The sequence below is a fragment of the Schistocerca serialis genome, chromosome 2 (genome assembly GCF_023864345.2).
Source record: "Schistocerca serialis cubense isolate TAMUIC-IGC-003099 chromosome 2, iqSchSeri2.2, whole genome shotgun sequence".
Taxonomy (NCBI): domain Eukaryota; kingdom Metazoa; phylum Arthropoda; class Insecta; order Orthoptera; family Acrididae; genus Schistocerca; species Schistocerca serialis.
Genome location: NC_064639.1, coordinates 197,949,149 through 197,958,313, shown reverse-complemented (window position 1 = coordinate 197,958,313; position 9,165 = coordinate 197,949,149). Strand labels below are relative to the sequence as shown.

The following is a 9,165-nucleotide window of genomic DNA, read 5'->3' as shown; positions in this document are numbered from 1 at the left end:
GTAAGTAGTTCCAAGAAGTGTTGCTAAAAGGAAACTTTGTTAGGTATCTGGCCACGTACTGCCGATCAGAGAGAGCTGCGCCTGGCAAACAACGTAGGAAGAATGCAGACTTGGCATGAAAGACCTGTCTTCTATTTTCGAAAAGGAATAAAGACCGGATTCACCAATGAAGACTGGCCAAAACGCCACCGTACTCGAAAACAATTGCAGACGTATCCATCATGCTTTGCAACGTCATTGCTGGTTGATATAAGTCGTCTGCTGTGGTTCAATAATAAGGTTTTATTTGTGATTAGAGAGTCATTCTTACAGCAAAGAAACTGTGATCTGGTAATAAGTGCAATTGTCCTCCCATTTCCGCTGCCGTCTCATAGACCTTCCTAATCAATAGCATCAGTATATTGTTAACAGCGAGCAGGAACCGTCGTTTACTGGCGACAGAATTAGTGACCCCGCCAAGTATGAGGTTCGTAGTGCAATACGGATCGTGAATGCATAAAAAGAGTTGCCCTATGAAAATTTTACAGACAGATAACTACGTTTATGGTAATACGATGAATGAACTTCAGTTCGAAATTGGTGTATCATGATCTTGTGGTTGAAGCTCTTTCTTTTTGTCCGCATTTGCTTCCTGGTCTATAATAGCGAAAATGTGGTTCTGCCTTGAGCAAACACAATTCTTATTCTCTTAATGCCCAAACATCATCAGTGGGTTTATTTATTCTCTGTGATAATTTTTTTACATTGCATAACAGTTTTTGACATAATGGTAATTACATTGTTGTTGTTGTGGTCTTCAGTCCAGACACTGGTTTGATGTAGTTCTCCATGTTGCTCTATCCTGTGCAAGCCTCTTCATCTCCGAGTAACTACATCCATCTGAATCTACTTAGTGTATTCATCTCTTCGTCTCCCTCTACGATTTTTACCCTCCACGCTTCCCTTCCGTACTAAACTGGTGATCCCTTGATGCCTCAGAACGTGTTCTACCAACTGATCCCTTCTTCTAGTCAAGTTGTGCCACAAATTCTCTTCTCTCCAATTCTGTTCAGGACCTCCTCATTAGTTACTGGATCTACCCATATAATTTTCAGCATTCTTCTGTAGCACCACATTTCTATAGCTTCTATTCTCTTCTTGTGTAAACTATTTATCGTACGTGTTTCTCTACCATACATGGCTACACTCCATACAAATTCTTTCACAAAAGACTTCCTGGCACACCCATAGTCGATGTTAACAAGCTTCTCTTCTTCAGAAGCGCTTTCCTTGCCATAGCCAGTCTACATTTTATATCCTCTCTACTTCGACCGTCATCAGTTATTTTGCTCCCCAAATAGCAAAACTTATATACTACTTTAAGTGTCTCATTTCCTAATGAATTTTATCTGTGAGGAGGCTGTGTTAAGTCATTGTGGAGTTACTGAATACTGTCGAGTGTTTCCTCTAAAAGGCATACCACTAAGAAATTTAGCTTTCTGTCTTTTTCTTATTCTATGCAGAATTTTATCTGTGCTCGGACTGCGTTTATATCATTGTTGCTGTATATGGTCATGAGTTTCATGTAGAAGGCATATGATGTCATCTACGTAAATTAAGCTGGTATATTATTCTGTATTGTTTGGTTCTGTATTGGTATAATGACACAATCTTCAGTCGTGGCTGTCGAGTCCAAATGTAGGAGTAAAAAAAAATTAATCGGAACAGACATTACACTACTGATGTACTAAGCATTTGCTTAGCCAAAATTTCACGTTCAATACCTTACCAAATTTTTTGTTGTTCTTTAGGTTGGAGAAATGTGCGTGCCAGATGAGTTCCTTTATTTTTAACAGATGAACACAAAGGGAAGCTGCACTGACTTTTCTCACTTGGTACGACAAGGACGGCGAGTTTTGTTTGAACCACATTGCTATTTGTGAGGATGTCTTAGTTTGGCCTAAAAGCCCAAAACCAAATCGCCACACAGTGGAATGTCATCATTCAGGATCTCCAACGGAAAAATTCTGAGCACCAAAAGCATTATGACCATAGAGTTTTGGGATGGAAAGGAAGTGCTACACATTGACTTTATGCGTAGAGGAGAAACCATAAACGAAAGGCGAGGTACAGAATTTTTAACAAGGGGAGCAGAACTTATGCTGCACTCCCCCCCCCCCTCCAGTAAAAATCAACAGTTTTGTAATAGTAATCTAGGCAATATATTTCGAAATAAATAACACTATTTCGTAACGTTAACTTATTTTATTGACTGAATTAAGATTAAAATCAAAACAAACAAATGAAAAATACAAAAGGTTTCTCATTGTACATGTAATAAACTTAAAATTTCACTTTCCACGTCTTATTTTTCTGCAAAAATGTTTATGGCCTCATCGTAGTTTGTGGAAGCAGCTCGTTTGTGCTCTATGGACAGTAACTTTATCCTTTGTTGAGCAGTCGTGCTCCTCAGATAATTCTTGACTAATTTCGGCTTGCTGAAAATCCTTTCTGCAGAGGAAACGGAAACTTGGATGGTAAAGAATATATCTAAGCCTGTAGTAAAGTTGGGATACCCCTCTACCAATTTAATTTTATAAATTGAACTTAATGTGAATGATCCAGTTGGACCTTATAAGCCTCTTTGAATTGCCAGTGCATGGTGTTCGAAACTTTCATTTTCAAATAAATTCATTGTTGTTAAGATCGCCGGCAGGAGTGGCCGAGCGGTTCTAGGCGCTACAGCCTGGAACCGCCAGACCGCTACGGTTGCAGGTTCGAATCCTGCCTCGAGCATGGATGTGTGTGTTGTCCTTAGGTTAGTTAGGTTAAAGTAGTTCTAAGTTCTAGGAGACTTATGACCTCAGCAGTTGAGTCCCATAGTGCTCAAAGCCATTTGAACCATTTTTTTTGTGAAGATCTTCTACGTAGTTACCAACCAATTCCGCTGCTTTGGCCTTTTAAGTTCTTTACCTACATTTCTTGAATTAGTACACACACAAAAAACTAAACTTTGTACTACTTTTTTCCAGTGCCTTAATTTTGGTACTCAGCTCTATTATCACTTTGTCAGTTATTTCAAACAAGGGTATCCTAAACAAATCTTGCTGTGGTTGTTCGGATTCTTCATCCTCACAAAGCTCATCGGCCATTTTCTTCTACCCTATAATCTTTTTTTTAACTATTATATTCATATTTCATTACTTTCTGATAATACTTTGGCCTCAGGAACAGCTTCTGAGGTACAGTAACCTGTAGAAGCTTTACGAAAGCTCTAAGGGCCTTGAATATTGCGAGCAGTCTGTGCAGAAACTAACTGACATGATCTATTTTTTTAATATTTACATGCATGTCGGCATGAACAGGCATTAATGACCATTGACAGTCAACCGAAGTTAATTCGAAATAAATTTCCGGACCGACAGAAATTTTCGTATTTCGCTAGTAGGACGTAAACCTATACGTATCACAGCTGATGCCAAGATATTCGCATTCAGCGAATTTATTTAGATATTTTACATACTGCATAACAGAAACGAGTTAAAGCAATGAATTTGAGTTTCCAACCGTTCTTTAAAATGTACTTTGCCCCACTTTTTGTTTCTGGTGTTGACAAGTTATAAATTTTAACTTCTTCCAGAGCCTTTATAGCACTATCGAAATGATTGTAAACAGCTTAGACCACTTCTACTCTTCCGCACCGCCTACTCGTGCTCTGGGATTTTAATTTTATGGGTACATGTTTTTGTAAGATTTCCCATCTGAGCCGTGGCAAAAATTGCTGTTTTGAAGAGCACGCCATAGCGTGTTGTGTGAAGCAGTCGCCCTCCGTTTCTGGCGGTGGCGCCGCTGTGGCAATCGCAGCTTTGGTGTCTCCCTCTGGTCGGAAAGGTTGCCTGTTCACGTGCATTTAGGGCGCTATGATCTCGCCAGAGGGTGAGTCTGGGTGAGCCTGGAGTCAGTTTGGATCAGTCTCTAGTCCGAAATTGTGGCGCAACGAGTGATCGCGCGGTCGGGGGCTTAGTTCCTGCATCTGAGTCTGCGCGTTAGGCCGCCAGTCTGCTCGAGTTGCTCAGGCAATGGTCATTGGCTGTTGGATCGATCGGTTGGTCGGTCGCACACTGAGACACATGATGACTTGTCCGCCTTGAGCGTCGGCGCATGTGAGGTCGCCACGTGAGTCCAGTGGGCCGCGCCGTATAGCGAGGGGTAGTGGCTTCACGGCCGACACGAGAGCAACAGGAGTCAACCCACGACATCGGTCTGGCCGATGCGAGCTGCGACGCCGTGAGACGGGAGATCAGCGCGCCTTCCTGCGTCCGTTGAAGCGGCTGGCAGCGGACGGTTCGGGAGAGCGTTTTGGGGGTGCTGCGCTAGGTCTTCGGCAGAAATCGCAGTTTATTAGAAATTAAGTGATTGGTGATATGTTGTTTCATTTACTTGTTAAATTCTAGTTGTTTTCTTGGTGAGGTCACCAGCCGCTTTGTTTTGGGGTCGTCCCATCATTCTTCTCCGTTTGCCCACCCGCGGGAAGGTGGTTATTTATGAATTGGGTGGTCCGGTTTCTCCCTTGTGGAGTAGGCACGGGTTAGAGCAACCTGCGGTTCGGTTTGTTCGGTAATCTCCCTGTCAATCTGCCGTACGTTAATAGCTGCCTCTGTCGTGTTTGTCGGATTCGGTGTCTTAACGAATTTATTGCTTGAAGTGTAACGGCCTAATTCCTGAAATATGTTTTTATCTTGCCTATCATCTTGAGAGGCGGTATATGTGTAATGTAGAGCATGTTTGGCCAACCTTGTATAATTTTATGCAAGATAGCATTTCATGGGCTTTTATTTAGATGGTCATTTTAGTATATAAATTTGCCACCCTTCCACCGTAAGACTTTTCTTAGAAGTTAAAATCAAGTTGCACCTTCGGTGGCAAGTTAATATTTTAATTTTAGTGTTTTGTACCACTTCCATCCCTCCTACGGGGTGCATAGTTTGTGTGCTTGTGTGAATTGTTAAAATTTTACCTTAAGGTAATCTGGTGTGTTGCAGATTTGTACCTGTGTAGTCTTTCAGAGGTTGTTGTGAGAGGTCGTGACTACGGTCGTGTCAAAAGGGAGCGCAATGTTCTCAGCCCGAAAGCTCATACACTCGAAAATTTGTTTCTTTCTGCCTCTGAATAGATTGTAACTTGATATTTAGAGGGTACTTTCTGCTTATAATTTTAAATCTGTTTCCTTTGAAAAATGCTTTTAGGAATAAAATTCCCATTTGTTAAAAGCAGTTTCATTTTGATTTCATCAGTTACTCCCTGGCAACTACTTCCACGCTCACATGTTGTTGTTGTTGTTGTGGTCTTCAGTCCTGAGACTGGTTTGATGCAGCTCTCCATGCTACTCTATCCTGTGCAAGCTTTTTCATCTCCCAGTACCTACTGCAACCTACATCCTTCTGAATCTGCTTAGTGTATTCATCTCTTGGTCTCCCCCTACGATTTTTACCCTCCACGCTGCCCTCCAATACTAAATTGGTGATCCCTTGATGCCTCAGAACATGTCCTACCAACCGATCCCTTCTTCTGGTCAAGTTGTGCCACAAACTTCTCTTCTCCCCAATTCTATTCAATACTTCCTCATTAGTTATGTGATCTACCCATCTAATCTTCAGCATTCTTCTGTAGCACCACATTTCGAAAGCTTCTATTCTCTTCTTGTCCAAACTATTTATCGTCCATGTTTCACTTCCATACATGGCTACACTCCATACGAATACTTTCAGAAATGACTTCCTGACACTTAAATCAATACTGGATGTTAACAAATTTCTCTTCTTCAGAAACGCTTTCCTTGCCATTGCCAGCCTACATTTTATATCCTCTCTACTTCGACCATCATCAGTTATTTTGCTCCCCAAATAGCAAAACTCGTTTACTACTTTAAGCGTCTCATTTCCTAATCTAATTCCCTCAGCATCACCCGACTTAATTAGACTACATTCCATTATCCTTGTTTTGCTTTTGTTGATGTCCATCTTATATCCTCCTTTCAAGACACTGTCCATTCCATTCAACTGCTCTTCCAAGTCCTTTGCTGTCTCTGACAGAATTACAATGTCATCGGCGAACCTCAAAGTTTTTATTTCTTCTCCATGAATTTTAATACCTACTCCGAATTTTTCTTTTGTTTCCTTTACTGCTTGCTCAATATACAGATTGAACAACATCGGGGAGAGGCTACAACCCTGTCTTACTCCCTTCCCAACCACTGCTTCCCTTTCATGTCCCTCGACTCTTATAACTGCCATCTGGCTTCTGTACAAATTGTAAATAGCCTTTCAAATGGTTCAAATGGCTCTGAGCACTATGGGACTCAACTGCTGAGGTCATTAGTCCCCTAGAACTTAGAACTAGTTAAACCTAACTAACCTAAGGACATCACACACATCCATGCCCGAGGCAGGATTCGAACCTGCGACCGTAGCGGACTCGCGGTTCCAGACTGCAGCGCCAGAACCGCGCGGCCACTTCGGCCGGCCTAAATAGCCTTTCGCTCCCTGTATTTTACCCCTGCCACCTTTAGAATTTGAAAGAGAGTATTCCAGTCAACATTGTCAAAAGCTTTCTCTAAGTCTACAAATGCTAGAAACGTAGGTTTGCCTTTCCCTAATCTTTCTTCTAAGATAAGTCGTAAGGTCAGTAGTGTGATTAAATGTGTTAATGTTCTTGATGAATCGCTAGTAAATAAAGTAAATTCTTAAGGAAAAGTTTTGAAAGTAAATTCATAGTTCACCATCTTTAAGTTGAAACCATAAAGAATATATAGAAATGATGAATATTTCCAAAGAAAATTTGAGCTTCAACAGATGTGTCGGCTGCATGTGCTCCTACTAAATTTAAAGAGTGAACAACACATGGTAAAAAACAAGCCAGTTCATTCTTCTTAAATATTCTTGATGGAACCTTTGCCGCGCCTTACTGCCAGACCCTTCACCAACTAAGGGAGTGGACTGTCGTCCAGCGGCATGGTGCTTTTGACGATAGCGCTCGGCTGCATTATGCTGCTTTTATGAAGGATTATAGACCGGACGTGGCCTTCTCCCAAATGCATGGATTTTTATGACGGAAAGTACTATCGAAATGAGAACGAACTGAAAGGGGGACTATAGCAACGGGTCTAACAACTTGGCGTCAAATAAATATGCAGGCCGGCAACTGTGACCGCGCGGTTCTAGGCGCTTCAGCCCGGAACCGCGCTGCTGCTACGGTCGCAGGTTCGAATCCTGCCTCGGGCGTGGAAATGTGTGATGTCCTTAGGTTAGTTAGGTTAAAGTAGTTTTAAGTCTTGGGGACTGATGACCTCAGATGTTAAATCCCATATTGCTTAAAGCCATTTGAACCATTTTTTGAGTGTGCAGGAGGCATGGGACAGCTTGTGGATCGCTACGACAAATGTGTAATTTTGAGCGGTGACTACGTAGAAAACTAGCTAAGATATCGAAATATCTTGTAAAATAAGTCTTCTTTCATTACCTTAGAAAAAAAAAACAGGTGGAGAAACAAACGTTCTTTGCTGCTGCCAATCATGATTTTTCTTTACTTCCCGCAAGGCGCATTTCGGGTAATAACTCCCATTATGCACTGTGTTCCGTTTATTATGGCACCTTAAGCGTGATGTCTGCAATGTGGGTGCTGCTGCGTTATTCAGCGACTTCACTGTAATGTGAACACGCCAATTTTGGCAATATTGCTGCATCTTTCCCTATAGGTGCTCATGAATTTGTTTATAGCTTTTACACGTGGTTATTAGACCACTGACTCGGTATGATGCTTCGCGTGCTTCACACCAGTAAACTGTTGTTTAAGAGTTGTCAGAGAGGTAAATTTATATGGGTCGTTGGTATTTATAGAGAAAACTGACGATAGTAGACGTAGAGAAGCATTTTAAAATGCTATTAGAATGTTTCACTATCATTTTCTTTTCAGAGGAATTCCACATATGTAGCTGGATTTGTTTTATTCTGGTGTCATGTTGATTTTGTGTGGCTTTGAGCAGTATTAATGGAAGACAGGACTATCGTGTTTTACGTCACGTTGCGTTAGGATTTCAGTTACTCCGAAAAGAGCAATTACCAGATTCCGTAAGGTCAGTTCATTTAGGTAAAATACTCATACATTTGTGTAACGTGCTGCATGATTCAGCATCGAATTCTACACGACAAATCTGACGTAAACCTCCTGGTGTCATTGTATAAACGTCACTGTATAACAAGCAAAACCATTGTTCTCACAGTCGTAGGCTTCGAAGAACCAAAAAATAAAACGAAATCATACTGTTTTACGCTGTACTAAACTAAAAACTAAACTCCTCCGGAACAGGCCATGAAGGCCCAACGGTGTCATCCTCAGTTCATAGGCGTCACTGGATGCGGACATGGAGGGGCACGTGGTTAGCACACCGCTCTCCCGGCCGTATGTCAGTTTCCGAGACCGGAGCCGCTACTTCTGTCAAGTAGCTCCTCAGTTTGCCTCAAAAGGGCTGAGTGCACCCCGCTTGCCAACAGCGCTCGGCAGGCCGGATGGTCACCAATCCAAGTGCTAGCCTAGCCCGACAGCGTTTAATTTCGGTGATCTGATGGGAACCGGTGTTACCACTGCGGCAAGGCTGTTGGCTTACATTGTACAACGAATTAGTAATTAAATGTCTACTGGCCGCGCGGAGTAGCCGCGTGGTCTTGGGCGCTCTGCCACGGTTCGTGCGGCTTCTCCCGTCGGAAGTTAGAGTCCTCCCTCGGGCATGGGTGTGTGTGTTGTCCTTAGCGTAAGTTAATTTAGGTTAGATTAAGTAGTGTGTGAGCCTAGGGACAGATGACCTCTGCAGTTTGGTCACACAGGAACTTACCACAAATTTCCAAATGTCTACTACCATCGTGGTATTTCTGTTGTAAATCTTATAGGAATAAACGATAAACGAATTAGAACAAGTTAATGGTGTACTGTTATTTACTAGTTTAATAGTAAATGTTAGTGTTCTGTTAGCCACATGAATTAGACCTATAGTTACGTGACATGAAATGGTAACTAAGACTGTATTTTTGTGTGAAACAGGCCCTTGTACAAGATAGGCCTATTCATTGAACATACACTATACATGATTTATGACCAACACGATCACGATCACGAATACCTATCATTTTTCAG

General features: G+C 41.9%; 1 pseudogene; it reads right to left on the bottom strand.

The window, feature by feature from the left end:
* Positions 1-8,519: 8,519 nt before the first annotated feature.
* Positions 8,520-8,637, bottom strand: LOC126459060 (5S ribosomal RNA; annotated as a pseudogene).
* Between the last annotated feature and the right edge of the window lie 528 nt (positions 8,638-9,165).